Raw genomic sequence first — 20,497 nt, forward strand, 5'->3', positions numbered from 1 at the left:
ATCTGTCATTTCCACGCTACCAGCAAGGAAAAGCGCAGGCTTGTGCTAGCTATGTGAGAAAAGACTTCTCAACTATCTGTCTCTGCTGAAATACAAGAGAGTGATCGCCAAAGGATCAACCCCATACTTTGAAAGTAAAGATACCCAATTATAAGCATAAATGACTGGTGGGACCGTCACACGTTTTTCTGGGCATGCTTTGAATGTCATTCTTGCCTTTTCGTTCTGCTCTTATCATTCTCCTGGGCATTTCATGGAAGGCACTCTCTTTCTCTTCGCTGCTTTGCTTCCAATGCTGCCTAAATATGTTCATTTCCACTATTTGTACTACTGTTTTCCATTTCTTCTCTTCTGCACAGATTTGGCCTTGGTTTCAATCCCCAGTTCCTTACCCTCTACAAGAAACTTTCTACTGCTTTTCATGTTGGTATCTAAACCAAATGCACCATTGAAACTGGTGCAAGATAGTCATTGAACTCGAGGTTGTAATCTTTAGAACCGAGAGCACCCACATCATAGGGCGTTGGTGGTATAGTGGTGAGCATAGCTGCTTCCCAAGCAGTTGACCCGGGTTCGATTCCCGGCCAATGCAGTGCAAATTTTTATATGTTCTCCAAGCAGGATTTGTTTTAATGCAACATGTCACAAAACGGAAATATCATGAACAGATTAATCAGACGTTAAATTAAAAAAAAAATGAAATACTTAGGCAGGCATCTCGATCGCCCCATCTGCTACATTAATTGTCCTATTAGATGCTATTTTCCAAAAAGCAGAGTCACCACTCATATGTGCTGGTAATAAATATGTTGCGGGCGGTAGACAATGAAAGGGCTGAACCCCGACCAGACATTCTAACTCTAGCATCTCAATATTAAAAAGCATTTCTAGGCAATATCTAGCATGTGAATAAAAGTAGGCAAGATCCACCGATGAATCTGGCAAAAGTCCCCAACGATTTTGTGCACACTTGTTCTCTCACCTGAATGCAGCGCCACCTTGTAGCCATCGGATGTAACTGCAGCTCACAAAATGTTATATCAGAGAGCAAGTTGAGAGGACTCCAAGAGGCAGATGTCCATGGAAAGAGCCTCTCACGAAAGCAGGAAGGTTGGATATTTCAAGATGGCAACATTTCCTGTCCAATGTCCTCACGTCCCGAACGCTCCCAAACGCTCAAAAGCCTCACACCGGGCAAGTCCTCAGCGGGTAGATCTCTGGCTCCCAGTTAAAATCAAATCCTGAGCATGCTAGCGCTAGGATCAAAGAGAGAGGAGAGGGTTAGAGAGCTGCTATCTTGGTAAAGGCCTGAAACTGCTAGTTCCCAAGAGGGTCTGCACTTTCAGTTATGACTGACTGTGAGACGAGAAGATGAAGATTTTCTGCACCCAGCATACATTGCAGCATGCTTAGGCAAATGAGGAGCGAGACCCACCAATCCCTCGCCACTTCGCTGAAAGCTCCTCCTCTGCATAAAGAGAACACTTTTACAAGGGAGCAGAGTGGCGCAGCGGAAGCCTGCTGGGCCCATAACCCAGAGGTCGATGGATCGAAACCATCCTCTGCTATAATATTTCTTGTTTTTTCTTCTGAGGACCAATCTGTCATTTCCACGCTACCAGCAAGGAAAAGCGCAGGCTTGTGCTAGCTATGTGAGAAAAGACTTCTCAACTATCTGTCTCTGCTGAAATACAAGAGAGTGATCGCCAAAGGATCAACCCCATACTTTGAAAGTAAAGATACCCAATTATAAGCATAAATGACTGGTGGGACCGTCACACCTTTTTCTGGGCATGCTTTGAATGTCATTCTTGCCTTTTCGTTCTGCTCTTATCATTCTCCTGGGCATTTCATGGAAGGCACTCTCTTTCTCTTCGCTGCTTTGCTTCCAAGGCTGCCTAAATATGTTCATTTCCACTATTTGTACTACTGCTTTCCATTTCTTCTCTTCTGCACAGATTTGGCCTTGGTTTCAATACCCAGTTCCTTACCCTCTACAAGAAACTTTCTACTGCTTTTCATGTTGGTATCTAAACCAAATGCACCATTGAAACTGGTGCAAGATAGTCATTGAACTCGGGGTTGTAATCTTTAGAACCGAGAGCAACCACATCATAGGGCGTTGGTGGTATAGTGGTGAGCATAGCTGCTTCCCAAGCAGTTGACCCGGGTTCGATTCCCGGCCAATGCAGTGCAAATTTTTATATGTTCTCCAAGCAGGATTTGTTTTAATGCAACATGTCACAAAACGGAAATATCATGAACAGATTAATCAGACGTTAAATTAAAAAAAAAATGAAATACTTAGGCAGGCATCTCGATCGCCCCATCTGCTACATTCATTGTCCTATTAGAAGCTATTTTCCAAAAAGCAGAGTCACCACTCACATGTGCTGGTAATAAATATGTTGCGGGCGGTAGACAATGAAAGGGCTGAACCCCGACCAGACATTCTAACTCTAGCATCTCTATATTAAAAAGCATTTCTAGGCAATATCTAGCATGTGAATAAAAGTAGGCAAGATCCACCGATGAATCTGGCAAAAGTCCCCAACGATTTTGTGCACACTTGTTCTCTCACCTGAATGCAGCGCCACCTTGTAGCCATCGGATGTAACTGCAGCTCACAAAATGTTATATCAGAGAGCAAGTTGAGAGGACTCCAAGAGGCAGATGTCCATGGAAAGAGCCTCTCACGACAGGAGGAAGGTTGGATATTTCAAGATGGCAACATTTCCTGTCCAACGTCCTCACGTCCCGAACGCTCCCAAACGCTCAAAAGCCTCACACCGGGCAAGCCCTCACCGGGTAGATCTCTGGCTCCCAGTTAAAATCAAATCCTGAGCATGCTAGCGCTAGGATCAAAGAGAGAGGAGAGGGTTAGAGAGCTGCTATCTTGGTAAAGGCCTGAAACTGCTAGTTCCCAAGAGGGTCTGCACTTTCAGTTATGACTGACTGTGAGACGAGAAGATGAAGATTTTCTGCACCCAGCATACATTGCAGCATGCTTAGGCAAATGAGGAGCGAGACCCACCAATCCCTCGCCACTTCGCTGAAAGCTCCTCCTCTGCATAAAGAGAACACTTTTACAAGGGAGCAGAGTGGCGCAGCGGAAGCGTGCTGGGCCCATAACCCAGAGGTCGATGGATCGAAACCATCCTCTGCTATAATATTTCTTGTTTTTTCTTCTGAGGACCAATCTGTCATTTCCACGCTACCAGCAAGGAAAAGCGCAGGCTTGTGCTAGCTATGTGAGAAAAGACTTCTCAACTATCTGTCTCTGCTGAAATACAAGAGAGTGATCGCCAAAGAATCAACCCCATACTTTGAAAGTAAAGATACCCAATTATAAGCATAAATGACTGGTGGGACCGTCACACGTTTTTCTGGGCATGCTTTGAATGTCATTCTTGCCTTTTCGTTCTGCTCTTATCATTCTCCTGGGCATTTCATGGAAGGCACTCTCTTTCTCTTCGCTGCTTTGCTTCCAATGCTGCCTAAATATGTTCATTTCCACTATTTGTACTACTGTTTTCCATTTCTTCTCTTCTGCACAGATTTGGCCTTGGTTTCAATCCCCAGTTCCTTACCCTCTACAAGAAACTTTCTACTGCTTTTCATGTTGGTATCTAAACCAAATGCACCATTGAAACTGGTGCAAGATAGTCATTGAACTCGGGGTTGTAATCTTTAGAACCGAGAGCACCCACATCATAGGTCGTTGGTGGTATAGTGGTGAGCATAGCTGCTTCCCAAGCAGTTGACCCGGGTTCGATTCCTGGCCAATGCAGTGCAAATTTTTATATGTTCTCCAAGCAGGATTTGTTTTAATGCAACATGTCACAAAACGGAAATATCATGAACAGATTAATCAGACGTTAAATTAAAAAAAAAATGAAATACTTAGGCAGGCATCTCGATCGCCCCATCTGCTACATTAATTGTCCTATTAGATGCTATTTTCCAAAAAGCAGAGTCACCACTCATATGTGCTGGTAATAAATATGTTGCGGGCGGTAGACAATGAAAGGGCTGAACCCCGACCAGACATTCTAACTCTAGCATCTCTATATTAAAAAGCATTTCTAGGCAATATCTAGCATGTGAATAAAAGTAGGCAAGATCCACCGATGAATCTGGCAAAAGTCCCCAACGATTTTCTGCACACTTGTTCTCTCACCTGAATGCAGCGCCACCTTGTAGCCATCGGATGTAACTGCAGCTCACAAAATGTTATATCAGAGAGCAAGTTGAGAGGACTCCAAGAGGCAGATGTCCATGGAAAGAGCATCTCACGACAGCAGGAAGGTTGGATATTTCAAGATGGCAACATTTCCTGTCCAGCGTCCTCTCACGTCCCGAACGCTCACAAACGCTCAAAAGCCTCGCCCTCACCGGGTAGATCTCTGGCTCCCAGTTAAAATCAAATCCTGAGCATGCTAGCGCTAGGATCAAAGAGAGAGGAGAGAGTTAGAGAGCTGCTATCTTGGTAAAGGCCTGAAACTGCTAGTTCCCAAGAGGGTCTGCACTTTCAGTTATGACTGACTGTGAGACGAGAAGATGAAGATTTTCTGCACCCAGCATACATTGCAGCATGCTTAGGCAAATGAGGAGCGAGACCCACCAATCCCTCGCCACTTCGCTGAAAGCTCCTCCTCTGCATAAAGAGAACACTTTTACAAGGGAGCAGAGTGGCGCAGCGGAAGCGTGCTGGGCCCATAACCCAGAGGTCGATGGATCGAAACCATCCTCTGCTATAATATTTCTTGTTTTCTCTTCTGAGAACCAATCTGTCATTTCCACGCTACCAGCAAGGAAAAGCGCAGGCTTGTGCTAGCTATGTGAGAAAAGACTTCTCAACTATCTGTCTCTGCTGAAATACAAGAGAGTGATCGCCAAAGGATCAACCCCATACTTTGAAAGTAAAGATACCCAATTATAAGCATAAATGACTGGTGGGACCGTCACACGTTTTTCTGGGCATGCTTTGAATGTCACTCTTGCCTTTTCGTTCTGCTCTTATCATTCTCCTGGGCATTTCATGGAAGGCACTCTCTTTCTCTTCGCTGCTTTGCTTCCAATGCTGCCTAAATATGTTCATTTCCACTATTTGTTCTACTGCTTTCCATTTCTTCTCTTCTGCACAGATTTGGCCTTGGTTTCAATCCCCAGTTCCTTACCCTCTACAAGAAACTTTCTACTGCTTTTCATGTTGGTATCTAAACCAAATGCACCATTGAAACTGGTGCAAGATAGACATTGAACTCGGGGTTGTAATCTTTAGAACCGAGAGCAACCACATCATAGGGCGTTGGTGGTATAGTGGTGAGCATAGCTGCTTCCCAAGCAGTTGACGCGGGTTCGATTCCCGGCCAATGCAGTGCAAATTTTTATATGTTCTCCAAGCAGGATTTGTTTTAATGCAACATGTCACAAAACGGAAATATCATGAACAGATTAATCAGACGTTAAATTAAAAAAAAAATGAAATACTTAGGCAGGCATCTCGATCGCCCCATCTGCTAAATTCATTGTCCTATTAGATGCTATTTTCCAAAAAGCAGAGTCACCACTCACATGTGCTGGTAATAAATATGTTGCGGGCGGTAGACAATGAAAGGGCTGAACCCCGACTAGACATTCTAACTGTAGCATCTCTATATTAAAAAGCATTTCTAGGCAATATCTAGCATGTGAATAAAAGTAGGCAAGATCCACCGATGAATCTGGCAAAAGTCCCCAACGATTTTGTGCACACTTGTTCTCTCACCTGAATGCAGCGCCACCTTGTAGCCATCGGATGTAACTGCAGCTCACAAAATGTTATATCAGAGAGCAAGTTGAGAGGACTCCAAGAGGCAGATGTCCATGGAAAGAGCATCTCACGACAGCAGGAAGGTTGGATATTTCAAGATGGCAACATTTCCTGTCCAGCGTCCTCTCACGTCCCGAACGCTCACAAACGCTCAAAAGCCTCGCCCTCACCGGGTAGATCTCTGGCTCCCAGTTAAAATCAAATCCTGAGCATGCTAGCGCTAGGATCAAAGAGAGAGGAGAGAGTTAGAGAGCTGCTATCTTGGTAAAGGCCTGAAACTGCTAGTTCCCAAGAGGGTCTGCACTTTCAGTTATGACTGACTGTGAGACGAGAAGATGAAGATTTTCTGCACCCAGCATACATTGCAGCATGCTTAGGCAAATGAGGAGCGAGACCCACCAATCCCTCGCCACTTCGCTGAAAGCTCCTCCTCTGCATAAAGAGAACACTTTTACAAGGGAGCAGAGTGGCGCAGCGGAAGCGTGCTGGGCCCATAACCCAGAGGTCGATGGATCGAAACCATCCTCTGCTATAATATTTCTTGTTTTTTCTTCTGAGAACCAATCTGTCATTTCCACGCTACCAGCAAGGAAAAGCGCAGGCTTGTGCTAGCTATGTGAGAAAAGACTTCTCAACTATCTGTCTCTGCTGAAATACAAGAGAGTGATCGCCAAAGGATCAACCCCATACTTTGAAAGTAAAGATAACCAATTATAAGCATAAATGACTGGTGGGACCGTCACAGGTTTTTCTGGGCATGCTTTGAATGTCATTCTTGCCTTTTCGTTCTGCTCTTATCATTCTCCTGGGCATTTCATGGAAAGCACTCTCTTTCTCTTCGCTGCTTTGCTTCCAATGCTGCCTAAATATGTTCATTTCCACTATTTGTACTACTGCTTTCCATTTCTTCTCTTCTGCACAGATTTGGCCTTGGTTTCAATCCCCAGTTCCTTACCCTCTACAAGAAACTTTCTACTGCTTTTCATGTTGGTATCTAAACCAAATGCACCATTGAAACTGGTGCAAGATAGTCATTGAACTCGGGGTTGTAATCTTTAGAACCGAGAGCAAACACATCATAGGGCGTTGGTGGTATAGTGGTGAGCATAGCTGCTTCCCAAGCAGTTGACCCGGGTTCGATTCCCGGCCAATGCAGTGCAAATTTTTATATGTTCTCCAAGCAGGATTTGTTTTAATGCAACATGTCACAAAACGGAAATATCATGAACAGATTAATCAGACGTTAAATTAAAAAAAAAATGAAATACTTAGGCAGGCATCTCGATCGCCCCATCTGCTACATTCATTGTCCTATTAGATGCTATTTTCCAAAAAGCAGAGTCACCACTCACATGTGCTGGTAATAAATATGTTGCGGGCGGTTGACAATGAAAGGGCTGAACCCCGACCAGACATTCTAACTCTAGCATCTCTATATTAAAAAGCATTTCTAGGCAATATCTAGCATGTGAATAAAAGTAGGCAAGATTCACCGATGAATCTGGCAAAAGTCCCCAACGATTTTGTGCACACTTGTTCTCTCACCTGAATGCAGCGCCACCTTGTAGCCATCGGATGTAACTGCAGCTCACAAAATGTTATATCAGAGAGCAAGTTGAGAGGACTCCAAGAGGCAGATGTCCATGGAAAGAGCCTCTCACGACAGCAGGAAGGTTGGATATTTCAAGATGGCAACATTTCCTGTCCAACGTCCTCACGTCCCGAACGCTCCCAAACGCTCAAAAGCCTCACACCAGGCAAGCCCTCACCGGGTAGATCTCTGGCTCCCAGTTAAAATCAAATCCTGAGCATGCTAGCGCTAGGATCAAAGAGAGAGGAGAGGGTTAGAGAGCTGCTATCTTGGTAAAGGCCTGAAACTGCTAGTTCCCAAGAGGGTCTGCACTTTCAGTTATGACTGACAGTGAGACGAGGAGATAAAGATTTTCTGCACCCAGCATACATTGCAGCATGCTTAGGCAAATGAGGAGCGAGACCCACCAATCCCTCGCCACTTCGCTGAAAGGTCCTCCTCTGCATAAAGAGAGCACTTTTACAAGGGAGCAGAGTGTTGCAGCGGAAGCGTGCTGGGCCCATAACCCAGAGGTCGATGGATCGAAACCATCCTCTGCTATAATATTTCTTGTTTTTTCTTCTGAGAACCAACCTGTCATTTCCACGCTACCAGCAAGGAAAAGCGCAGGCTTGTGCTAGCTATGTGAGAAAAGACTTCTCAACTATCTGTCTCTGCTGAAATACAAGAGAGTGATCGCCAAAGGATCAACCCCATACTTTGAAAGTAAAGATACCCAATTATAAGCATAAATGACTGGTGGGACCGTCACACGTTTTTCTGGGCATGCTTTGAATGTCATTCTTGCCTTTTCGTTCTGCTCTTATCATTCTCCTGGGCATTTCATGGAAGGCACTCTCTTTCTCTTCGCTGCTTTGCTTCCAATGCTGCCTAAATATGTTCATTTCCACTATTTGTACTACTGCTTTCCATTTCTTCTCTTCTGCACAGACTTGGCCTTGGTTTCAATCCCCAGTTCCTTACCCTCTACAAGAAACTTTCTACTGCTTTTCATGTTGGTATCTAAACCAAATGCACCATTGAAACTGGTGCAAGATAGTCATTGAACTCGAGGTTGTAATCTTTAGAACCGAGAGCAACCACATCATAGGGCGTTGGTGGTATAGTGGTGAGCATAGCTGCTGCCCAAGCAGTTGACCCAGGTTCGATTCCCGGCCAATGCAGTGCAAATTTTTATATGTTCTCCAAGCAGGATTTGTTTTAATGCAACATGTCACAAAACGGAAATATCATGAACAGATTAATCAGACGTTAAATTAAAAAAAAAATGAAATACTTAGGCAGGCATCTCGATCGCCCCATCTGCTACATTCATAGTCCTATTAGATGCTATTTTCCAAAAAGCAGAGTCACCACTCACATGTGCTGGTAATAAATATGTTGCGGGCGGTAGACAATGAAAGGGCTGAACCCCGACCAGACATTCTAACTCTAGCATCTCTATATTAAAAAGCATTTCTAGGCAATATCTAGCATGTGAATAAAAGTAGGCAAGATCCACCGATGAATCTGGCAAAAGTCCCCAACGATTTTGTGCACACTTGTTCTCTCACCTGAATGCAGCGCCACCTTGTAGCCATCGGATGTAACTGCAGCTCACAAAATGTTATATCAGAGAGCAAGTTGAGAGGACTCCAAGAGGCAGATGTCCATGGAAAGAGCCTCTCACGACAGGAGGAAGGTTGGATATTTCAAGATGGCAACATTTCCTGTCCAACGTCCTCACGTCCCGAACGCTCCCAAACGCTCAAAAGCCTCACACCGGGCAAGCCCTCACCGGGTAGATCTCTGGCTCCCAGTTAAAATCAAATCCTGAGCATGCTAGCGCTAGGATCAAAGAGAGAGGAGAGGGTTAGAGAGCTGCTATCTTGGTAAAGGCCTGAAACTGCTAGTTCCCAAGAGGGTCTGCACTTTCAGTTATGACTGACTGTGAGACGAGAAGATGAAGATTTTCTGCACCCAGCATACATTGCAGCATGCTTAGGCAAATGAGGAGCGAGACCCACCAATCCCTCGCCACTTCGCTGAAAGCTCCTCCTCTGCATAAAGAGAACACTTTTACAAGGGAGCAGAGTGGCGCAGCGGAAGCGTGCTGGGCCCATAACCCAGAGGTCGATGGATCGAAACCATCCTCTGCTATAATATTTCTTGTTTTTTCTTCTGAGGACCAATCTGTCATTTCCACGCTACCAGCAAGGAAAAGCGCAGGCTTGTGCTAGCTATGTGAGAAAAGACTTCTCAACTATCTGTCTCTGCTGAAATACAAGAGAGTGATCGCCAAAGGATCAACCCCATACTTTGAAAGTAAAGATACCCAATTATAAGCATAAATGACTGGTGGGACCGTCACACGTTTTTCTGGGCATGCTTTGAATGTCATTCTTGCCTTTTCGTTCTGCTCTTATCATTCTCCTGGGCATTTCATGGAAGGCACTCTCTTTCTCTTCGCTGCTTTGCTTCCAATGCTGCCTAAATATGTTCATTTCCACTATTTGTACTACTGTTTTCCATTTCTTCTCTTCTGCACAGATTTGGCCTTGGTTTCAATCCCCAGTTCCTTACCCTCTACAAGAAACTTTCTACTGCTTTTCATGTTGGTATCTAAACCAAATGCACCATTGAAACTGGTGCAAGATAGTCATTGAACTCGGGGTTGTAATCTTTAGAACCGAGAGCACCCACATCATAGGGCGTTGGTGGTATAGTGGTGAGCATAGCTGCTTCCCAAGCAGTTGACCCGGGTTCGATTCCCGGCCAATGCAGTGCAAATTTTTATATGTTCTCCAAGCAGGATTTGTTTTAATGCAACATGTCACAAAACGGAAATATCATGAACAGATTAATCAGACGTTAAATTAAAAAAAAAATGAAATACTTAGGCAGGCATCTCGATCGCCCCATCTGCTACATTAATTGTCCTATTAGATGCTATTTTCCAAAAAGCAGAGTCACCACTCATATGTGCTGGTAATAAATATGTTGCGGGCGGTAGACAATGAAAGGGCTGAACCCCGACCAGACATTCTAACTCTAGCATCTCTATATTAAAAAGCATTTCTAGGCAATATCTAGCATGTGAATAAAAGTAGGCAAGATCCACCGATGAATCTGGCAAAAGTCCCCAACGATTTTGTGCACACTTGTTCTCTCACCTGAATGCAGCGCCACCTTGTAGCCATCGGATGTAACTGCAGCTCACAAAATGTTATATCAGAGAGCAAGTTGAGAGGACTCCAAGAGGCAGATGTCCATGGAAAGAGCCTCTCACGAAAGCAGGAAGGTTGGATATTTCAAGATGGCAACATTTCCTGTCCAATGTCCTCACGTCCCGAACGCTCCCAAACGCTCAAAAGCCTCACACCGGGCAAGTCCTCAGCGGGTAGATCTCTGGCTCCCAGTTAAAATCAAATCCTGAGCATGCTAGCGCTAGGATCAAAGAGAGAGGAGAGGGTTAGAGAGCTGCTATCTTGGTAAAGGCCTGAAACTGCTAGTTCCCAAGAGGGTCTGCACTTTCAGTTATGACTGACTGTGAGACGAGAAGATGAAGATTTTCTGCACCCAGCATACATTGCAGCATGCTTAGGCAAATGAGGAGCGAGACCCACCAATCCCTCGCCACTTCGCTGAAAGCTCCTCCTCTGCATAAAGAGAACACTTTTACAAGGGAGCAGAGTGGCGCAGCGGAAGGCTGCTGGGCCCATAACCCAGAGGTCGATGGATCGAAACCATCCTCTGCTATAATATTTCTTGTTTTTTCTTCTGAGGACCAATCTGTCATTTCCACGCTACCAGCAAGGAAAAGCGCAGGCTTGTGCTAGCTATGTGAGAAAAGACTTCTCAACTATCTGTCTCTGCTGAAATACAAGAGAGTGATCGCCAAAGAATCAACCCCATACTTTGAAAGTAAAGATACCCAATTATAAGCATAAATGACTGGTGGGACCGTCACACCTTTTTCTGGGCATGCTTTGAATGTCATTCTTGCCTTTTCGTTCTGCTCTTATCATTCTCCTGGGCATTTCATGGAAGGCACTCTCTTTCTCTTCGCTGCTTTGCTTCCAATGCTGCCTAAATATGTTCATTTCCACTATTTGTACTACTGCTTTTCATTTCTTCTCTTCTGCACAGATTTGGCCTTGGTTTCAATACCCAGTTCCTTACCCTCTACAAGAAACTTTCTACTGCTTTTCATGTTGGTATCTAAACCAAATGCACCATTGAAACTGGTGCAAGATAGTCATTGAACTCGGGGTTGTAATCTTTAGAACCGAGAGCAACCACATCATAGGGCGTTGGTGGTATAGTGGTGAGCATAGCTGCTTCCCAAGCAGTTGACCCGGGTTCGATTCCCGGCCAATGCAGTGCAAATTTTTATATGTTCTCCAAGCAGGATTTGTTTTAATGCAACATGTCACAAAACGGAAATATCATGAACAGATTAATCAGACGTTAAATTAAAAAAAAAATGAAATACTTAGGCAGGCATCTCGATCGCCCCATCTGCTACATTCATTGTCCTATTAGAAGCTATTTTCCAAAAAGCAGAGTCACCACTCACATGTGCTGGTAATAAATATGTTGCGGGCGGTAGACAATGAAAGGGCTGAACCCCGACCAGACATTCTAACTCTAGCATCTCTATATTAAAAAGCATTTCTAGGCAATATCTAGCATGTGAATAAAAGTAGGCAAGATCCACCGATGAATCTGGCAAAAGTCCCCAACGATTTTGTGCACACTTGTTCTCTCACCTGAATGCAGCGCCACCTTGTAGCCATCGGATGTAACTGCAGCTCACAAAATGTTATATCAGAGAGCAAGTTGAGAGGACTCCAAGAGGCAGATGTCCATGGAAAGAGCCTCTCACGACAGCAGGAAGGTTGGATATTTCAAGATGGCAACATTTCCTGTCCAATGTCCTCACGTCCCGAACGCTCCCAAACGCTCAAAAGCCTCACACCGGGCAAGCCCTCAGCGGGTAGATCTCTGGCTCCCAGTTAAAATCAAATCCTGAGCATGCTAGCGCTAGGATCAAAGAGAGAGGAGAGGGTTAGAGAGCTGCTATCTTGGTAAAGGCCTGAAACTGCTAGTTCCCAAGAGGGTCTGCACTTTCAGTTATGACTGACTGTGAGACGAGAAGATGAAGATTTTCTGCACCCAGCATACATTGCAGCATGCTTAGGCAAATGAGGAGCGAGACCCACCAATCCCTCGCCACTTCGCTGAAAGCTCCTCCTCTGCATAAAGAGAACACTTTTACAAGGGAGCAGAGTGGCGCAGCGGAAGCCTGCTGGGCCCATAACCCAGAGGTCGATGGATCGAAACCATCCTCTGCTATAATATTTCTTGTTTTTTCTTCTGAGAACCAATCTGTCATTTCCACGCTACCAGCAAGGAAAAGCGCAGGCTTGTGCTAGCTATGTGAGAAAAGACTTCTCAACTATCTGTCTCTGCTGAAATACAAGAGAGTGATCGCCAAAGGATCAACCCCATACTTTGAAAGTAAAGATACCCAATTATAAGCATAAATGACTGGTGGGACCGTCACACCTTTTTCTGGGCATGCTTTGAATGTCATTCTTGCCTTTTCGTTCTGCTCTTATCATTCTCCTGGGCATTTCATGGAAGGCACTCTCTTTCTCTTCGCTGCTTTGCTTCCAATGCTGCCTAAATATGTTCATTTCCACTATTTGTACTACTGCTTTCCATTTCTTCTCTTCTGCACAGATTTGGCCTTGGTTTCAATCCCCAGTTCCTTACCCTCTACAAGAAACTTTCTACTGCTTTTCATGTTGGTATCTAAACCAAATGCACCATTGAAACTGGTGCAAGATAGTCATTGAACTCGGGGTTGTAATCTTTAGAACCGAGAGCAACCACATCATAGGGCGTTGGTGGTATAGTGGTGAGCATAGCTGCTTCCCAAGCAGTTGACCCGGGTTCGATTCCCGGCCAATGCAGTGCAAATTTTTATATGTTCTCCAAGCAGGATTTGTTTTAATGCAACATGTCACAAAACGGAAATATCATGAACAGATTAATCAGACGTTAAATTAAAAAAAAAATGAAATACTTAGGCAGGCATCTCGATCGCCCCATCTGCTACATTCATTGTCCTATTAGATGCTATTTTCCAAAAAGCAGAGTCACCACTCACATGTGCTGGTAATAAATATGTTGCGGGCGGTAGACAATGAAAGGGCTGAACCCCGACCAGACATTCTAACTCTAGCATCTCTATATTAAAAAGCATTTCTAGGCAATATCTAGCATGTGAATAAAAGTAGGCAAGATCCACCGATGAATCTGGCAAAAGTCCCCAACGATTTTGTGCACACTTGTTCTCTCACCTGAATGCAGCGCCACCTTGTAGCCATCGGATGTAACTGCAGCTCACAAAATGTTATATCAGAGAGCAAGTTGAGAGGACTCCAAGAGGCAGATGTCCATGGAAAGAGCCTCTCACGACAGCAGGAAGGTTGGGTATTTCAAGATGGCAACATTTCCTGTCCAACGTCCTCAACGCTCCCAAACGCTCAAAAGCCTCACACCGGGCAAGCCCTCACCGGGTAGATCTCTGGCTCCCAGTTAAAATCAAATCCTGAGCATGCTAGCGCTAGGATCAAAGAGAGAGGAGAGGGTTAGAGAGCTGCTATCTTGGTAAAGGCCTGAAACTGCTAGTTCCCAAGAGGGTCTGCACTTTCAGTTATGACTGACTGTGAGACGAGAAGATGAAGATTTTCTGCTCCCAGCATACATTGCAGCATGCTTAGGCAAATGAGGAGCGAGACCCACCAATCCCTCGCCACTTCGCTGAAAGCTCCTCATCTGCATAAAGAGAACACTTTGACAAGGGAGCAGAGTGGCGCAGCGGAAGCGTGCTGGGCCCATAACCCAGAGGTCGATGGATCGAAACCATCCTCTGCTATAATATTTCTTGTTTTTTCTTCTGAGAACCAATCTGTCATTTCCACGCTACCAGCAAGGAAAAGCGCAGGCTTGTGCTAGCTATGTGAGAAAAGACTTCTCAACTATCTGTCTCTGCTGAAATACAAGAGAGTGATCGCCAAAGGATCAACCCCATACTTTGAAAGTAAAGATACCCAATTATAAGCATAAATGACTGGTGGGACCGTCACACGTTTTTCTGGGCATGCTTTGAATGTCATTCTTGCCTTTTCGTTCTGCTCTTATAATTCTCCTGGGCATTTCATGGAAGGCACTCTCTTTCTCTTCGCTGCTTTGCTTCCAATGCTGCCTAAATATGTTCATTTCCACTATTTGTACTACTGCTTTCCATTTCTTCTCTTCTGCACAGATTTGGCCTTGGTTTCAATCCCCAGTTTCTTACCCTCTACAAGAAATTTCTACTGCTTTTCATGTTGGTATCTAAACCAAATGCACCATTGAAACTGGTGCAAGATAGTCATTGAACTCGGGATTGTAATCTTTAGAACCGAGAGCACCCATATCATAGGGCGTTGGTGGTATAGTGGTGAGTATAGCTGCTTCCCAAGCAGTTGACCCGGGTTCGATTCCCGGCCAATGCAGTGCAAATTTTTATATGTTCTCCAAGCAGGATTTGTTTTAATGCAACATGTCACAAAACGGAAATATCATGAACAGATTAATCAGACGTTAAATTAAAAAAAAAATGAAATACTTAGGCAGGCATCTCGATCGCCCCATCTGCTACATTCATTGTCCTATTAGATGCTATTTTCCAAAAAGCAGAGTCACCACTCACATGTGCTGGTAATAAATATGTTGCGGGCGGTAGACAATGAAAGGGCTGAACCCCGACCAGACATTCTAACTCTAGCATCTCTATATTAAAAAGCATTTCTAGGCAATATCTAGCATGTGAATAAAAGTAGGCAAGATCCACCGATGAATCTGCCAAAAGTCCCCAACGATTTTGTGCACACTTGTTCTCTCACCTGAATGCAGCGCCACCTTGTAGCCATCGGATGTAACTGCAGCTCACAAAATGTTATATCAGAGAGCAAGTTGAGAGGACTCCAAGAGGCAGATGTCCATGGAAAGAGCCTCTCACGACAGCAGGAAGGTTGGATATTTCAAGATGGCAACATTTCCTGTCCAACGTCCTCACGTCCCGAACGCTCCCAAACGCTCAAAAGCCTCGCCCTCACCGGGTAGATCTCTGGCTCCCAGTTAAAATCAAATCCTGAGCATGCTAGCGCTAGGATCAAAGAGAGAGGAGAGGGTTAGAGAGCTGCTATCTTGGTAAAGGCCTGAAACTGCTAGTTCCCAAGAGGGTCTGCACTTTCAGTTATGACTGACTGTGAGACGAGAAGATGAAGATTTTCTGCACCCAGCATACATTGCAGCATGCTTAGGCAAATGAGGAGCGAGACCCACCAATCCCTTGCCACTTCGCTGAAAGCTCCTCCTCTGCATGAAGAGAACACTTTTACAAGGGAGCAGAGTGGCGCAGCGGAAGCGTGCTGGGCCCATAACCCAGAGGTCGATGGATCGAAACCATCCTCTGCTATAATATTTCTTGTTTTTTCTTCTGAGAACCAATCTGTCATTTCATCGCTACCAGCAAGGAAAAGCGCAGGCTTGTGCTAGCTATGTGAGAAAAGACTTCTCAACTATCTGTCTCTGCTGAAATACAAGAGAGTGATCGCCAAAGGATCAACCCCATACTTTGAAAGTAAAGATACCCAATTATAAGCATAAATGACTGGTGGGACCGTCACACGTTTTTCTGGGCATGCTTTGAATGTCATTCTTGCCTTTTCGTTCTGCTCTTATCATTCTCCTGGGCATTTCATGGAAGGCACTCTCTTTCTCTTCGCTGCTTTGCTTCCAATGCTGCCTAAATATGTTCATTTCCACTATTTGTACTACTGCTTTCCATTTCTTCTCTTCTGCACAGATTTGGCCTTGGTTTCAATCCCCAGTTCCTTACCCTCTACAAGAAACTTTCTACTGCTTTTCATGTTGGTATCTAAACCAAATGCACCATTGAAACTGGTGCAAGATAGTCATTGAACTCGGGGTTGTAATCTTTAGAACCGAGAGCAACCACATCATAGGGCGTTGGTGGTATAGTGGTGAGCATAGCTGCTTCCCAAGCAGTTGACCCGGGTTCGATTCCCGGCCAATGCAGTGCAGATTTTTATATGTTCTCCAAGCAGTATTTGTTTTAATGCAACATGTCACAAAACGGAAATATCATGAACAGATTAATCAGACGTTAAAATAAAAAAAAAATGAAATACTTAGGCAGGCATCTCGATCGCCCCATCTGCTACATTAATTGTCCTATTAGATGCTATTTTCCAAAAAGCAGAGTCACCACTCATATGTGCTGGTAATAAATATGTTGCGGGCGGTAGACAATGAAAGGGCTGAACCCCGACCAGACATTCTAACTCTAGCATCTCTATATTAAAAAGCATTTCTAGGCAATATCTAGCATGTGAATAAAAGTAGGCAAGATCCACCGATGAATCTGGCAAAAGTCCCCAACGATTTTGTGCACACTTGTTCTCTCACCTGAATGCAGCGCCACCTTGTAGCCATCGGATGTAACTGCAGCTCACAAAATGTTATATCAGAGAGCAAGTTGAGAGGACTCCAAGAGGCAGATGTCCATGGAAAGAGCCTCTCACGAAAGCAGGAAGGTTGGATATTTCAAGATGGCAACATTTCCTGTCCAATGTCCTCACGTCCCGAACGCTCCCAAACGCTCAAAAGCCTCACACCGGGCAAGTCCTCAGCGGGTAGATCTCTGGCTCCCAGTTAAAATCAAATCCTGAGCATGCTAGCGCTAGGATCAAAGAGAGAGGAGAGGGTTAGAGAGCTGCTATCTTGGTAAAGGCCTGAAACTGCTAGTTCCCAAGAGGGTCTGCACTTTCAGTTATGACTGACTGTGAGACGAGAAGATGAAGATTTTCTGCACCCAGCATACATTGCAGCATGCTTAGGCAAATGAGGAGCGAGACCCACCAATCCCTCGCCACTTCGCTGAAAGCTCCTCCTCTGCATAAAGAGAACACTTTTACAAGGGAGCAGAGTGGCGCAGCGGAAGGCTGCTGGGCCCATAACCCAGAGGTCGATGGATCGAAACCATCCTCTGCTATAATATTTCTTGTTTTTTCTTCTGAGGACCAATCTGTCATTTCCACGCTACCAGCAAGGAAAAGCGCAGGCTTGTGCTAGCTATGTGAGAAAAGACTTCTCAACTATCTGTCTCTGCTGAAATACAAGAGAGTGATCGCCAAAGAATCAACCCCATACTTTGAAAGTAAAGATACCCAATTATAAGCATAAATGACTGGTGGGACCGTCACACCTTTTTCTGGGCATGCTTTGAATGTCATTCTTGCCTTTTCGTTCTGCTCTTATCATTCTCCTGGGCATTTCATGGAAGGCACTCTCTTTCTCTTCGCTGCTTTGCTTCCAATGCTGCCTAAATATGTTCATTTCCACTATTTGTACTACTGCTTTCCATTTCTTCTCTTCTGCACAGATTTGGCCTTGGTTTCAATCCCCAGTTCCTTACCCTCTACAAGAAACTTTCTACTGCTTTTCATGTTGGTATCTAAACCAAATGCACCATTGAAACTGGTGCAAGATAGTCATTGAACTCGGGGTTGTAATCTTTAGAACCGAGAGCAACCACATCATAGGGCGTTGGTGGTATAGTGGTGAGCATAGCTGCTTCCCAAGCAGTTGACCCGGGTTCGATTCCCGGCCAATGCAGTGCAAATTTTTATATGTTCTCCAAGCAGGATTTGTTTTAATGCAACATGTCACAAAACGGAAATATCATGAACAGATTAATCAGACGTTAAATTAAAAAAAAAATGAAATACTTAGGCAGGCATCTCGATCGCCCCATCTGCTACATTCATTGTCCTATTAGAAGCTATTTTCCAAAAAGCAGAGTCACCACTCACATGTGCTGGTAATAAATATGTTGCGGGCGGTAGACAATGAAAGGGCTGAACCCCGACCAGACATTCTAACTCTAGCATCTCTATATTAAAAAGCATTTCTAGGCAATATCTAGCATGTGAATAAAAGTAGGCAAGATCCACCGATGAATCTGGCAAAAGTCCCCAACGATTTTGTGCACACTTGTTCTCTCACCTGAATGCAGCGCCACCTTGTAGCCATCGGATGTAACTGCAGCTCACAAAATGTTATATCAGAGAGCAAGTTGAGAGGACTCCAAGAGGCAGATGTCCATGGAAAGAGCCTCTCACGACAGCAGGAAGGTTGGATATTTCAAGATGGCAACATTTCCTGTCCAATGTCCTCACGTCCCGAACGCTCCCAAACGCTCAAAAGCCTCACACCGGGCAAGCCCTCAGCGGGTAGATCTCTGGCTCCCAGTTAAAATCAAATCCTGAGCATGCTAGCGCTAGGATCAAAGAGAGAGGAGAGGGTTAGAGAGCTGCTATCTTGGTAAAGGCCTGAAACTGCTAGTTCCCAAGAGGGTCTGCACTTTCAGTTATGACTGACTGTGAGACGAGAAGATGAAGATTTTCTGCACCCAGCATACATTGCAGCATGCTTAGGCAAATGAGGAGCGAGACCCACCAATCCCTCGCCACTTCGCTGAAAGCTCCTCCTCTGCATAAAGAGAACACTTTTACAAGGGAGCAGAGTGGCGCAGCGGAAGCCTGCTGGGCCCATAACCCAGAGGTCGATGGATCGAAACCATCCTCTGCTATAATATTTCTTGTTTTTTCTTCTGAGAACCAATCTGTCATTTCCACGCTACCAGCAAGGAAAAGCGCAGGCTTGTGCTAGCTATGTGAGAAAAGACTTCTCAACTATCTGTCTCTGCTGAAATACAAGAGAGTGATCGCCAAAGGATCAACCCCATACTTTGAAAGTAAAGATACCCAATTATAAGCATAAATGACTGGTGGGACCGTCACACCTTTTTCTGGGCATGCTTTGAATGTCATTCTTGCCTTTTCGTTCTGCTCTTATCATTCTCCTGGGCATTTCATGGAAGGCACTCTCTTTCTCTTCGCTGCTTTGCTTCCAATGCTGCCTAAATATGTTCATTTCCACTATTTGTACTACTGCTTTCCATTTCTTCTCTTCTGCACAGATTTGGCCTTGGTGTCAATCCCCAGTTCCTTACCCTCTACAAGAAACTTTCTACTGCTTTTCATGTTGGTATCTAAACCAAATGCACCATTGAAACTGGTGCAAGATAGTCATTGAACTCGGGGTTGTAATCTTTAGAACCGAGAGCAACCACATCATAGGGCGTTGGTGGTATAGTGGTGAGCATAGCTGCTTCCCAAGCAGTTGACCCGGGTTCGATTCCCGGCCAATGCAGTGCAAATTTTTATATGTTCTCCAAGCAGGATTTGTTTTAATGCAACATGTCACAAAACGGAAATATCATGAACAGATTAATCAGACGTTAAATTAAAAAAAAAATGAAATACTTAGGCAGGCATCTCGATCGCCCCATCTGCTACATTCATTGTCCTATTAGATGCTATTTTCCAAAAAGCAGAGTCACCACTCACATGTGCTGGTAATAAATATGTTGCGGGCGGTAGACAATGAAAGGGCTGAACCCCGACCAGACATTCTAACTCTAGCATCTCTATATTAAAAAGCATTTCTAGGCAATATCTAGCATGTGAATAAAAGTAGGCAAGATCCACCGATGAATCTGGCAAAAGTCCCCAACGATTTTGTGCACACTTGTTCTCTCACCTGAATGCAGCGCCACCTTGTAGCCATCGGATGTAACTGCAGCTCACAAAATGTTATATCAGAGAGCAAGTTGAGAGGACTCCAAGAGGCAGATGTCCATGGAAAGAGCCTCTCACGACAGCAGGAAGGTTGGGTATTTCAAGATGGCAACATTTCCTGTCCAACGTCCTCACGTCCCGAACGCTCCCAAACGCTCAAAAGCCTCACACCGGGCAAGCCCTCACCGGGTAGATCTCTGGCTCCCAGTTAAAATCAAATCCTGAGCATGCTAGCGCTAGGATCAAAGAGAGAGGAGAGGGTTAGAGAGCTGCTATCTTGGTAAAGGCCTGAAACTGCTAGTTCCCAAGAGGGTCTGCACTTTCAGT

General features: G+C 44.7%; 10 non-coding genes across 10 annotated transcripts; all 10 read left to right on the forward strand.

Annotated features, from left to right (window-relative positions):
• Window positions 1-520: 520 nt before the first annotated feature.
• TRNAG-CCC (transfer RNA glycine (anticodon CCC)) lies at window positions 521-592 on the forward strand. The gene has a single exon. It is a non-coding gene; the product is annotated as a tRNA-Gly (tRNA).
• Window positions 593-2,119: 1,527 nt separating this feature from the next.
• Window positions 2,120-2,191, forward strand: TRNAG-CCC (transfer RNA glycine (anticodon CCC)). The gene has a single exon. It is a non-coding gene; the product is annotated as a tRNA-Gly (tRNA).
• A 4,707-nt stretch (window positions 2,192-6,898) lies between these two features.
• Window positions 6,899-6,970, forward strand: TRNAG-CCC (transfer RNA glycine (anticodon CCC)). The gene has a single exon. It is a non-coding gene; the product is annotated as a tRNA-Gly (tRNA).
• Window positions 6,971-10,096: 3,126 nt separating this feature from the next.
• On the forward strand, window positions 10,097-10,168 carry TRNAG-CCC (transfer RNA glycine (anticodon CCC)). Its single transcript has one exon. It is a non-coding gene; the product is annotated as a tRNA-Gly (tRNA).
• Window positions 10,169-11,695: 1,527 nt separating this feature from the next.
• Window positions 11,696-11,767, forward strand: TRNAG-CCC (transfer RNA glycine (anticodon CCC)). The gene has a single exon. It is a non-coding gene; the product is annotated as a tRNA-Gly (tRNA).
• A 1,527-nt stretch (window positions 11,768-13,294) lies between these two features.
• Window positions 13,295-13,366, forward strand: TRNAG-CCC (transfer RNA glycine (anticodon CCC)). The gene has a single exon. It is a non-coding gene; the product is annotated as a tRNA-Gly (tRNA).
• A 1,518-nt stretch (window positions 13,367-14,884) lies between these two features.
• On the forward strand, window positions 14,885-14,956 carry TRNAG-CCC (transfer RNA glycine (anticodon CCC)). Its single transcript has one exon. It is a non-coding gene; the product is annotated as a tRNA-Gly (tRNA).
• Window positions 14,957-16,472: 1,516 nt separating this feature from the next.
• Window positions 16,473-16,544, forward strand: TRNAG-CCC (transfer RNA glycine (anticodon CCC)). Its single transcript has one exon. It is a non-coding gene; the product is annotated as a tRNA-Gly (tRNA).
• Window positions 16,545-18,071: 1,527 nt separating this feature from the next.
• On the forward strand, window positions 18,072-18,143 carry TRNAG-CCC (transfer RNA glycine (anticodon CCC)). The gene has a single exon. It is a non-coding gene; the product is annotated as a tRNA-Gly (tRNA).
• Window positions 18,144-19,670: 1,527 nt separating this feature from the next.
• On the forward strand, window positions 19,671-19,742 carry TRNAG-CCC (transfer RNA glycine (anticodon CCC)). Its single transcript has one exon. It is a non-coding gene; the product is annotated as a tRNA-Gly (tRNA).
• Window positions 19,743-20,497: the final 755 nt, after the last annotated feature.

Source organism: Triturus cristatus, chromosome 11 (assembly GCF_964204655.1).
Source record: "Triturus cristatus chromosome 11, aTriCri1.1, whole genome shotgun sequence".
Taxonomy (NCBI): Eukaryota; Metazoa; Chordata; class Amphibia; order Caudata; family Salamandridae; genus Triturus; species Triturus cristatus.